At 39.7% G+C, this 12,433-nt stretch overlaps 1 long non-coding RNA gene across 1 annotated transcript; it reads left to right on the top strand.

Moving 5' to 3' along the window:
- The first annotated feature begins 702 nt into the window (after window positions 1-702).
- LOC116420825 lies at window positions 703-12,018 on the top strand. Its single transcript, XR_004231278.1, has 3 exons — window positions 703-1,468; window positions 11,269-11,501; window positions 11,733-12,018. It is a non-coding gene; the product is annotated as an uncharacterized LOC116420825 (long non-coding RNA).
- Window positions 12,019-12,433: the final 415 nt, after the last annotated feature.

Below are 12,433 nucleotides of genomic sequence, written 5' to 3'. Positions count from 1 at the left end.
AGTTGATGAAGAAGCAAACTATTGTAATAGTCCGAGGGTTCGGTAAGACAGTCCTGTAGTCTCTGGGTGGCTATTCACAAACAAGATCTTCATTCCCTGTAGAGAAGGCTCTGTCCTATTGGAATAATTTTCATCATTAGGAGGCTGATCCTTTAAGCAAGGCTTAGGTGGTCAAGTCAAGTCAATAAGTATCATTAAGCCCTCTTTTTGGATGTACGCAAAGGAAGGCAAGAAATAAAAAAATGAAAAATTCAAGCCATTCTCCTTTAGAAAAAGCTCACAGGTTAATGGGGAAAGTCCTTTCTTTGGAGGTCTTCACTCTAGACGAACCCCCATTGCATATGTCATTTTGTATATAGTTAAGACCAGATCAGAGCTCTGAAACTGGCTATATACAAGACCACTTTTAAGATTAACCTGCAATAATTGACATTTTCTCTCTCACTTTCCTTTTTGAAAATAACATTTTATTTTTCCCTCCAATTATATCTTAAAATAATTTTTTAAACTTTAAAAAAAAAAAAGTTTCTATCACTTTCTAAAATTCAGACAATCACCAAAGCATACATATCAAGTCTGGATTTGTAGCATTTTGTTGAATTGTTTCAGTCGTTTCCCTGTTTTCTCTGTTTTCCGTTGTGACCTTATTTGGAGCTTTCTGGGCAAAGATCTCCTTCTCCAGCTCATTTTATAGATGAAGAAACGGAAGCAAATAAAATATTATGTGACTTGCTCAGGGCCAGCTATGTAGCTTGAAAATGTTAGAGGCCAGATTTGAACTGACAAAGATGAATCTTCCTGAATCTGAGCCCAGTGCTCCGTCCACTTCAACACCTGGCTGACCTTTGTACCATTTCTGAGGTGCACATGTCCCTACTACGTCTTTAACAATCAGCTCTCATAGCAAGAGCTGTTACCAATAGAGTCCTAAAATAGAGAGCCCACGAGGTCCCTTCTGTCTTCCAAATTCTGTGATTCCTATCCTTTGTAGTGCACACCTTCGACAAATAAACCCATTCCGGTTTTTTGCTGCTTTTGCTATTAACATCAAAAATATAAAATAGGTATGTATACCTCTAGTATAAAATACATAATGAAGTTCTACAGGGGCAGAAGGTGGATGGGAAATGTAGAGGGGCAGGTAAGGTTTGATGTCAGGAAAACATGACTGACAGCGAAGCTCCCCCGGAGTGGCTGGGACTGGCTCAGGAGCCAATAGGTTCTCCTCCTTCCAGCAAAGACTGGTTGACCACCTGGCACAGGGACGTTATGGAAGGAAGCACCAGTTGGCTCAGATGGCTTCGTATCAAATCAAATGCAAACAAAAGTGAGTCTTTCTTTCCTTTGATGTCCCTTTAGGTAGATATGTGCCTACTTCAACATTGCTCAAAATTGGCTCCAGAGTCAGATTGGGAGCCAACCATATTCCTTTGTCTCTGTTGCAAAGGCCAGTTGAGCTGTACAGACAGTAAGTACCCGCAGTGGGATGGGGGGCAGTGGGTGAGGGAGTGGGGGGGGGCAAGGATGAAAGGTCGGATGAACTAGGGGGTGGGGAAGATGGCCAGGGAAGGCAGGGCAGAGGGGGTGGGGTTTGCCCTGGACCTTGAAGCAGAGAGGAAAGGGGAAAGACGTTCCCAGAAGGTTGCCCTGCCAAGGCTGGTCATTCCTTTCTCCTGAGGAACTTTTCACTCCAATGGTGAGAGAGAAAGAAGCAGCATTATAATTAATGGTAAGCCCCCTGGATTTTGAATGAGAAGACCTGAATTCTGCCTCTTATTTACTGAGTGACATTAGCCAAATCTCTTATTTTTTCCCCAAACTCTGGAAGAGTTGACGCAGAAGTGAGAGACAGAGACAGATAGCCAGAAAAGAAAGAAATGTCCTGTATACGTCCCAAATTTTCATTGTAGTACTTTTTATGGTAGCAATTTAAATAAATGCTAGTTATTAATATTAGCAAAGAGGTAAAAACAAAATTAATGCCCTTTAATGAAGAAATTTTGAGAGTAGCATGAATTTCATGGGATATTACTGTGAGACAAGAAGTGATGCATATACAGAAATATAAGAAAACTTTTATGAGCTGATAGAGAGTGAAGTATATAGGAGGACCAGGAAAAAAAAATATACATCATGATTATGTAAGTTGAAAGAATGAACAAATGAATCTGAAAGTCGCATATTTACAGTGGTCAACCTTGATCCAAGGGAAGAATGAGGAAAAACTCCCTTTCCTTCCCTCTTTGCAGAGGTAAGGTATTATCAGATGGGGTCAATATGTGGAATTTATTGGCATTTTTCCATCTTTATTACAAAAGAAGACTAAAACTATACTAGTGGTATAATCTTTTAGTCATTCAATGAACATTTATTAAGCACCTACATTGTGCCCGACACTGTACTAAGCACTAGGGCTACAAAAAAGAGACAAAGACAGTCACTACCCTGAAAGAGCTCAAAATTTAATGGGAGAAACAAACTAACAAACAAGCTATCTACCGGGAGAAGAGAAATAATTAAACTGAGAACACATTAGAATTAAAAAAAAGTTTGGGAAAGTGTGGTATTTTCTTCTTTTATATACTATATGATCGTTCTCTGGGAGCAGGTTTCTTGGGAGATTTTCTGGAGGCAGCCTTAGTTTCAATTCAGAAAAATAATCACCTCAAATACAGCCAACTGATAAAATCCAAACGTTTATTTTCTCCTTCCAAGTCTTGTCTCTTTCTCTAGGCTCGGTTAGCTTTCTAAGAGGCCTCTCTCCCTCCTTGGTTCCAAGAGCTCTTGCAGCTTATCTTTTGCCTCTGCCAGCTTCTGCCTCTAGTTCAACTCTGACTCCTGACAATGTTCCAAACTGACTGACTGACTGAAGCTTTCGGAGCTTCTTATATATGATCTCTTAAAGGTGTGAACCCAAAGGTTGACTCCTCCTCTGAGAGTGGGATTATGGGAGGTGTGATACAAAGTTTTGTGTATCTCCTGTACTTGTGAACTCCAATGTGTGAATTCTCAAAGGTGTAAACTCAAGCATTGTTTCTATCAATTTCAGTAAGTTATCACTAGGATTCTAACATCTCCCGCTTTCTTTTGATTTAGAATATAGGTGGTCATGACCTCCCTGACTTCTCAAGGAGGTGAGAACCCCCAAAAAGGTGATCATGTCTTCCCTGATTGCTCAAAAAAGGAGTGAAAATATCATAAAAAGAAGGTGGTCACAACCTCCCTGATATCTCAGGAAGGGAGATGAAAACACCAAAGGAAATGGGAAATCAAATCAGATTAGTGGGTTTCTGAAGGGGCTCACTCTTAAAACAAGTATACATAAATCCATCAATATGGGAGACATTTTACATAATTACATAAAATACATAAGCACATAGCAATATAACACAGGCTAGTAGTAATGGAACAAATGACATGAATCAACATGAAGAATTTATACATGTCCATAAGTCCTAGAAATAGTCCAAAAGGAATCCATTGTCCATTAGTTCATGTGCCAAGAATCCCATAATTCCTGTTAGCTTTGACGTACTGCAATAGTCTCATCAACAATTTTTCATCTCAAGGAATCTAATGATTCTTGCTGGTTTTCAAGAACTGAAACGGTCTCATCTTGTGTTAGGGAATCCAGTGATTCCTAAAGATTTTAAAGTTCTTTTAACAGTCTCATTGTCACCCATGCTCTTTCAGTGTCAGATGTTTCTTAGATCTCCTTTGTTTTGAAGTTTTTCTCTTTTTCTGTCTCTCTCCAGGTGCTCGTTGCCACCCAGCTGTTTCCTTCTCTATCTGTAGGAACATAAGCAAACCCTCTCTCCCAGGCAGTTAACTTATCTAATTCCCTTCTATTTACCACTTTGGGGATTTCTGCTTATCAACTGGCAGTTACATTGGAGCTGTTTGCACTGGACATTGCACTGCTGGGTTAAAAAACCTGTATTCCCCCCACTGTAATCCTGACTGCTTTTTGGCTGGTTGATCACATCAGAGTCCTGACCTTCTAAAGACTCTGTGGGTGTAACCTCAGCTGCCATCATGCTCCATCTGTCTTTTGATTGATATCTTGGAGCTGGACTCTGCCTCTCATTTCTCTGGGTCAATCTACATTCTGAGGCCCAGTGAAAGCCTTGGTTGCATTTTGGACATGGGGTTTTAGGTCTTCTCTCAGCCTGTCCTCTCACTCTATCTCTATATCTGCATTGGGCTCTCAAATGTCCAACTTTTCCAGACTGAAAACATCTACAATTTTCTCTGGAAGTCCCTTGCCAAAAGGGACCCTGTCTTCCCATATTCATCATAGTCTGGGTATAATAAGCATTTGTGCCCACTGTGGCGCAGCGTCTTATGATCTCCTCTAAAGGAGCATCTTTGTCTAGTCCCCATATAATTCTTTTGCGAACCTCATTGGCATTTTCCTTAGCCAGATGTCTGGTCATTATTTCTGTAGCTAGATTATCTCCAATGGTTCTTATTACAGCTGTTTGCAAACGTCCCACAAAATCTGCAAAAGGTTCATTGGGACCTTGGTCTATTTTTGTGAAGGCTTCACATCCATCTTTCTGTCCGGGGAGAGAACTCCAAGTTTTTATTGCAGCCTTAGAAATTTGCTCATACACTGGTATGGGCTAATAAATCTGTTCTGAATTCTCTCCATGCTGACCTTCACCAGCTTGTTGGTCAAAAGCTATTTGTACATTAGCTCCTGTTTGCCTATTTCGTTGGGCTTGAATCCTACATAATTCATGAAACTCCAAAAGCCAAAACAAATTTTGTCCAGGTTCTAAACATGTAACATCATCACATAAGATGATGTAGCCCCATAAAGAGTGCATCCTTTTTTCAAATCCTTAATTTTTTCCAAATTAAAAGGAATGTATCTTCTCCTTTTTTGGCCTGAAGAGTCAAGCTCTTCAATCACAGGGTATGCATTTATAAAATCAGATACATCTTGTCCTTCATTTTTTGCCTTAATTAATGCCCTTTCTAATCTTCTCACAGGCTCCTTAATAGGTGGTTCTGATTGCATTACTGCCTCTCCCCCTCCTCTTTCTTCCTCCACCCATGAAGGGTTAATTGAGGGGGAAGGGTCATGAGAGGAGGAATGATCTAATTTCTCTTGCTGTGAAGTATTACACTCAAAATTGTACCTAACTTCATTCTTACCTGATTCTATCTCCTTTTCACCTCGTTTAGTTGGCACCTCCCCTTCTTGCTCTTTCTTCTTTTTCCTTATTCTAACACATATAATTTCCTAAAGCCAGTTGTATTAAATTATATGTATTAAGTGTGTCTTTGGAAATTGAGTCAGGTCCATTTTTATTGTAGAATTGACAAAGATCCTCTCCTACTAATTTCCACTCCTCTAGATCCAATTCTTTTTCCATAGAGAAACAAGGACATATGTGCTTTACAGTTTTTAAAAGTTCAGTGATCTGCTGCAAAATTATAATCAAACCTTGGCTTTTCATAACCTTGACAATGCTCTCTAAACATTTTCCTTGAACAGAAACAAAGACTGTTTTCTAAACATCTATCCCATCTTAGCTCAAATTCTATTTTAACTCTTTTAACAAAATTTCTTTGTTGTACTCACCCTAATTTCTGGGTTAAGGAGACTTTTCCCCTGGATTCAGGATCAGAGCTTTTTCCACTGAATTAAGGATCCGAGATCAGGGTCCTGTCAGTCCCACATTTGGGCACCAAAATGTGATGTTTTCTACTTTTATATAATATATGATTGTTCTCTGGGAGCAGGTTTCTTGGGGAGGTTTTCTGGAGGCAGCCTTAGTTTCAGTTCAGAGTAATAATCACTTCAAATACAGCCAGCTGATAAAATCCAAACGTTTATTTTCTCCTTTCAAGTCTTGTCTCTTTCTCTAGGCTCGGTTAGCTTTCTAAGAGGCCTCTCTCCCTCCTTGGTTCCAAGAGCTCTTGCAGCTTATCTTTTGCCTCTGCCAGCTTCTGCCTCTAGTTCAACTCTGACTCCTGACAATGTTCCAAACTGACTGACTGACTGAAGCTTTCGGAGCTTCTTATATATGATCTCTTAAAGGTGTGAACCCAAAGGTTGACTCCTCCTCTGAGAGTGGGATTATGGGAGGTGTGATACAAAGTTTTGTGTATCTCCTGTACTCGTGAACTCCAATGTGTGAGCCAATGTGTGAATTCTCAAAGGTGTAAACTCAAGCATTGTTTTTCCCAATTTCAGTGAGTTATCACTAGGATTCTAACAGGAAAGATTTCCTGTAGAAGACAGGATTTTACTCAGGACTTAAAGGAAGCCAGCAAACAGAGACGAAATGGGAAGGCACTCCAGCATGAAGATAGTCACAGAGAATTCCCAGAGCTGAGAGATTTTGTGTCTTGTTTGAAGAACAATTAGGAAACCAGTGTCACTAGATCAGAGGGTATATGGTGGGTAGTAAGTTGTAAGAAGATTAGAAAGGTATGGGGGAGTAGGCTATGAAGAACTTTGAGTGCCAAACAGAGGATTTTGTCTTTGCTCCTATAAACAATAAGGAGTGACCAGAGTTGATTGAAAGTACGTAAGGAGGTGATAGGGTCAGTACTGTTTAAGAAAATCTCCCCATGCTTCAGACATGGCCTGTCCAATTGCATTTCCAGTTCTTCCATTGGAAGAATTATATGGTGGAGCACAAAGCAAAAAGTAAACATTTGTCCTTAATAATTTCATCTGCTTTCATCTGGTTTGATTGATTGAAACAAAGGAAGTAGTAGAGAATATGTTGAATTTGAGTCAGGAAGACCTTCATTCAAATACTGGTCCCCACATATTAGTTCTGTGACCTCGGATAAGTCACTTAATTGTAAAATGAGGGACCTGAACTCAATGACTTTTAACATCCCTTCGCTCTCTATGATTATGATGGCTCTTGGTTTTTGTTTTTTGATCCTTTTTGCATGGGAAAAAAATGGTACAAGGAAGAAATAGAGCCTTCGACGAGGGAAAATAAAGAAAAAGAAAATCACTTTGGTGGCTGAATAGAAGATGGAGAAACAAAAAGATAAACAAGAAAGAAGTTAAGTTTAGGAATAGTTAAACATGATAGATTTTAGAAGATTACTAAATGCACAAAATGAAGTTACATATGTATAGCTGTATCTATCTAAGCTTTTTTAAAAAAAGTCCAATTATAAATTATATAAATTTAATTATATAAATCTTACAAATTCAGAAAAACAAATATTAAAACACAGCCTTTGCCCACAATGTTGTAAAATTTTATTCAACAAAGGGTCTTTGAATACAAGATTTAAAGTAATTTGAATGCAAAGTAAAATAAACAGAACCAAGAAAACAATATATACAATGACTACAATATAATAAATGGAAAGAACAACTAGAAAACAATAAAAACAATGTTTCAATTTTTTAAAAGTTTGGACACACAGAAAAGATATGAGAGGAAAACTCCATACTCTTCTTCAGAAGTCAAGTTTACAGGTATGGACCCCTAAATATAACATCAGAGTTTTTGCAATGTGTTAATCACTTTTGTTCATTGCCGCCTTTTTCCATTTCACTAATTTTGTTTTTCAGCAAATAGGTGTCTTTTTCATATCTCTTTTGTAGGGTATTATATGCTTTTTTCATTCTTTCTTGTAACGATCTCATTTGATTTCTCCATTTCTCTTCTAACTCTCTTTTAAGATCCTTTATGCAATCTTGCAAGAAAGCCTTGTGAAATGGGGACCAGCTCATGTCTCCCTTTGGGGCTTCATCTGGAGTTGCTTTGCCTTTAGGAACCTCAGGATTTGAGGTCTGTTCTTCTCTCCATAAAAGCTGTCTACAATGAGAGTTCTTTTTGGTTTCTTATTCATTTTTTGAGGTCTGTTCAATGCAAAGGAGTGATAGCTGCTTTAATTTGCCCTGGGGCAGTTCTACTGATTGATTTCCAGTAGCTAGGTCCAGCGTTCTTCTGGGGCTCAACAATTTGCCTTTTGTAGCAAATCTACCAAACCACCTGCTTGCAGCCAGGACAGAGTAGCCTAAGAAGCTTACAGAAGATTCCCAGGTGTGTGGAAGCAGCAACACTGACTTCCCACTCTAACTTCTTGCCCCAGTCTCTCTGTGCTGTTGTCTGGGTTTGCAGACTTTCCACCTGCCTGTTTGAAACAGACCTGTTCTGAAGTTCTTCCAAGGTGTCTTCTTCTGAGAATGTGTTGTACTCCAAATATTTGTGCATTCTTTGACTTTAAAACCAGTTTAGAGGCTTAATCTGCTGTTGATTTGAGAGAAAGTCAGAGGAGGTCACAGAAAGTCGTGTCTGCTCTATGCCATCTTGGCTCTGCCTTTCCGTGTTAATCACTTTTGTTGATTTTTCTCTCTGACGTAAAAAAATGTTCTAAGGCATGGGAAGAGGAGGAGAAAAAATTCAGGAGCAAATCAAAGTGATGTAAAAAAAAATATCAATAAAAATCTATTTAAAAATTAATTAAATGCCAAATGGATATCTGGTGGATCAAAAGACAAATTATAGAAGCAACAGAAAATTTAATCAAAGAAAGTTGCATTGAGGCAATAAAGCAAAAGTTTGGGGATGCAATTAAAGCAATCTGTAGAGGAAATCTCTGATTTCTTTCATCAGTAAAAGAAAAAGAGCAGATCAATCAATTGACTAATGTGACTAAGAAAATAAAGGTAAAATAGAGTTGTAGTGAATGACAGCCAAAAGTCCTTTCCAGCTTTGAATTCTATCATTCTATAAGCTATTGGCAGTTTCCTCCACCACTGCAAGTCTCAACTTTTTCCCCCCTGAGGCAATTGGAGTTAAATGACTTGCCCAAGATCCCACAACTAGGAAGTGTTGTGTCTGAGACTAGATTTGATCTCAGGTCCTCCTGACTTCAGGCCTGGTGCTCTATCCACTGCACCATCTAGCTGTACCACAAGTCTCAACTTTCTTGTCAATTTACAGTCTTGGGAATATACCTAGAACACCGAGATGTTAAGTGATATGCTCAAAGCTATATAGCCAATACATGTCAGACACTGGACATGAACTGTGTCTTCCTGATTTCAAGACACGGTTCCATACCAATTATTCAACATGAAATGACTCAGCTCTTTGCTGGAGGTATGGAACCAAGGAGTGATCAGCCTAGAAATAGTGTGAATCAGGACAGGCTCGTTATGCCTTTGACTTGTCATTTCCCAGAAGATTCTGAACAGACAAAAGATCTAGCTGACCCTGGAGGAAGATACAGCCTTTCCACTTGAACTCAAAAGACATCAAGCTAGTCAGAGAAGTTGAGGAGAGGTATCAGGGCTAGTTGAAAGTCATGATCACTGGAAACACAGTAATCTGGCAAAAACTTGAGAAGCTGTCTCAGGTGAGTCCCAGTGTATAGAACAGGATGTATTTGTGTTATTCCTTCAGGCAATGAATCACAGACAGATTCATTAACTCCTTGTCACGAGGAGCCCCTGGTTGGTTTCAGAGCCTGACCACCAATTTCCCATCTCCCTATGTGAAAGAAACTGCCTCCCAAGGCTCTCAAATCCTTGTCTTCTAAAGTTAGAAAGGGATCACCTGGAAGGCTTCCTACATTTCCCTCTTTCCCAAACCACCCAATTTTCAGTACTCTTCACATGCTTTTTTTTAAAAATACTTGTGAACCCCCCAATAGACTAGAAGCACCTTAGGGGCAGAATTTGCTTCATTTTTTTTTTTTTTGTCTTTGTGTATTGGAGCAGGAAGAGACTATTTTTTTTCCAGCTCCTCTGGTTCCAGAGGTGTTTGTGGAACAACCTTGGAGTTTTGCTATCTGCCAGAGGACCCCAATTTCTAGTAACCACTGCCTCTGTACCTCCAGCACCTAGGACAGCGCCTTTCCATTGGAAAAAGCCCAATACTGAAAGATTTGGGATCTGGTACTGATTCTGCCATGACACTGGGGACTCATTTCTCTCTTTTGATGCTTTGGTATTCCTGGTATGGTCCCTCATCCCCTCATTCTTGGACAACTGCAATCGTTTTCTGGTGAATCTCCTTGCCTTGTCTTTCCCTGCTCCAATCTGTCCTCCATGGAGCTCCTAGAGAATAAGTCAAATCATGTCACCTCGTTACTCAATAAGCTCCAGTGACCTCCAGGAACAAAAATCCTTTCTTTGCTATCTAAAGCTTTTGTAAATTTGTAATTTTGTAAATTATCCCCTTTTACCTTTCTGATCTTCTTACATTACTCTCTCCCACCCCCTCTACATAATCCTCAGTCCATGATATTTGCTTTCTTGCTGTTCCTCAAATTAGACTTCTGACTCAGCATTTGTCTTCCACATTTGGAATTCTCTCATCATCCAGTCTTCCTTAGCTTCCTTCAAATCCCAACTAGAATCCACCTTCTACAGAAAACCTTTCCCTCTCCTCCTCCATTCTATTGCCTTCTCTCTGGATTATTTCCTATCTGTCTTTTTTGCCATCTCCCCCCATTAGGCTGTAAGCTCCTTGAGGGTAGGCATTCTTTTGCCTTTTATGTCTCCAGCACCTAGAATAATAATGCCTTGAATTTCCAACTTCCTGTTACCCTCAAATTCAATGTCTAGTAAACATCTTAAAATTCAACACGTCTGTTACTGAATTCATTATCTCCCCCCCCCCCCCGCCCCATTCCAAACTTTACTACTCTGAGAATTTCTCCACTGTGAAATGGAGTAAACCAGATGATTTCTGGGATCAGATGAGATAATACATACATACATACATACATACATATATATATATATATATATAATATTTATAAAAGGCATTAAGCACTGTGCCTTGTACATAGTAAGCACTATGTAAATGCTTTCCCTCTCCCCTTCTCCCCTTACAGCTCTAAATCTGTGACCTTGATTCTAAATTAAGGCTCAGAAGGGTGACTTGCCCAAGATCACACATAGTACCCATGGTGAAACTTAGATCTAGGCATCCTGCCCTCAAGTCCTGGGGTCAAGTCCATCATAGAAATAAGATGACACATAAATGTGTCCTGGTGGCCCAGAGAAATCTCTGATGACCACCTCTGAAGGTAGAGAAGAGTTCTCTGCCCCTAGCTCTGGCACACTCATCTTGGCTGATATTCTGGGTTTGGGAACAAGAGAACTTTCATTGATGACCAGCAGTCAGGGCAATCTCCCTGGAAGAGGAGACCCGGGGTGTGTGTGTGCTTTGTAGGGGGAAGCACATTCCACAAAATACCTTTAGTTTGTTAAGCATGAATGCACCCTAGCTTATAGCCACTGATTCTTTTATCTCCATCCAGGGATCAAGGTCCACTCTTCTGAGAATGGGTTTGAATTCCTCCCTGCGCATATTTCTACAGCAGGAAACACCCTTCTTGCATCTCTTCTCTCAGGGTCATGGGGCCCTGAGAGGATCAATCAATGGAAATGTCCAGATGCAACACTGACCTTCGACCCCCAGGGGGTGGAGTGAGGGGAGTCAGTCAGTGATCTTCAAAGTCATCCAGGTTGAAAACAGTTGTTTGGGCAATGGGTGAGCAGAGACAGAAGCTAATATTCTTCCTGCAATATGCTCAACTTCTTTCTTATCCTTTTTCCTCTTCCTTTTCTTCTCTTTCTCTCTCTTCCCCCCTCCTACTTGTGCTGTTTATTCCTCGTCTCTTTTTCCTTCTTTCTCTTTTTCTTTCTCCTTCCTCTTCCTTTCCTCCTTTCCCCCTCCATTTCTCCTTATCCTTAATTTGTCCCTCCTTTTTCTCCTCCTTAGATCACATGAATTACTCTGATATGGTGGACCCAGAACAGAGACTCGTCAATCAAAGGAGAGGACCAGACGAATAGAAATATCTCCAGGGCAAGAAGATTACTCATCTGGAGTAGTGGAGGAGGTGGGAAAGTCTGGAGAGTTAAGAATGGAGCTGGGAGTGAAGTGAGTGAGGAGAGAGACAGAGACAGAGAGTCAGAGAAAGAGAGACAGATACAGAGACACACTCACAGATAGTGGCAGAGACAGAGAGAGAGAGAGAGAGATACAGAGATATAGAGAAATAGAGATAGAGAAGGATAGATAAATGAATACAGACAAATACAGAGATAGATGTATAGATATAGAGAAATGGAGAGATGGATGGATGGATAGATAGAAACAGATATATATATATATATATATATATATATATATATCTCAAGTGAGTTATGCATACTTTGTAAACTTTAATATTAACTCTTATTATGATCATCTATTTAATATATGCTTATATATGTATGTGTTGTCTCTCCCAGCAAGGATGAGTTTCATTTCTGACTCTGTACACCTTGCGTAGTGACTGGTACATAATAAGACATTTATTGATTCTTGTTCATAGATAGATTGATTTAGAGGAAAATGAGTTCTGCTCCTCTTCCTCCTCAGAATCAGAGATTCCTCAGTTTAGAGTTCAGATCTTTTTCTCTTCCTCTTCTTTTCCT

This window comes from Sarcophilus harrisii, chromosome 1 (genome assembly GCF_902635505.1).
Source record: "Sarcophilus harrisii chromosome 1, mSarHar1.11, whole genome shotgun sequence".
NCBI classification, from domain to species: Eukaryota; Metazoa; Chordata; class Mammalia; order Dasyuromorphia; family Dasyuridae; genus Sarcophilus; species Sarcophilus harrisii.
This window is presented reverse-complemented; position numbering and strand designations above follow the sequence as displayed.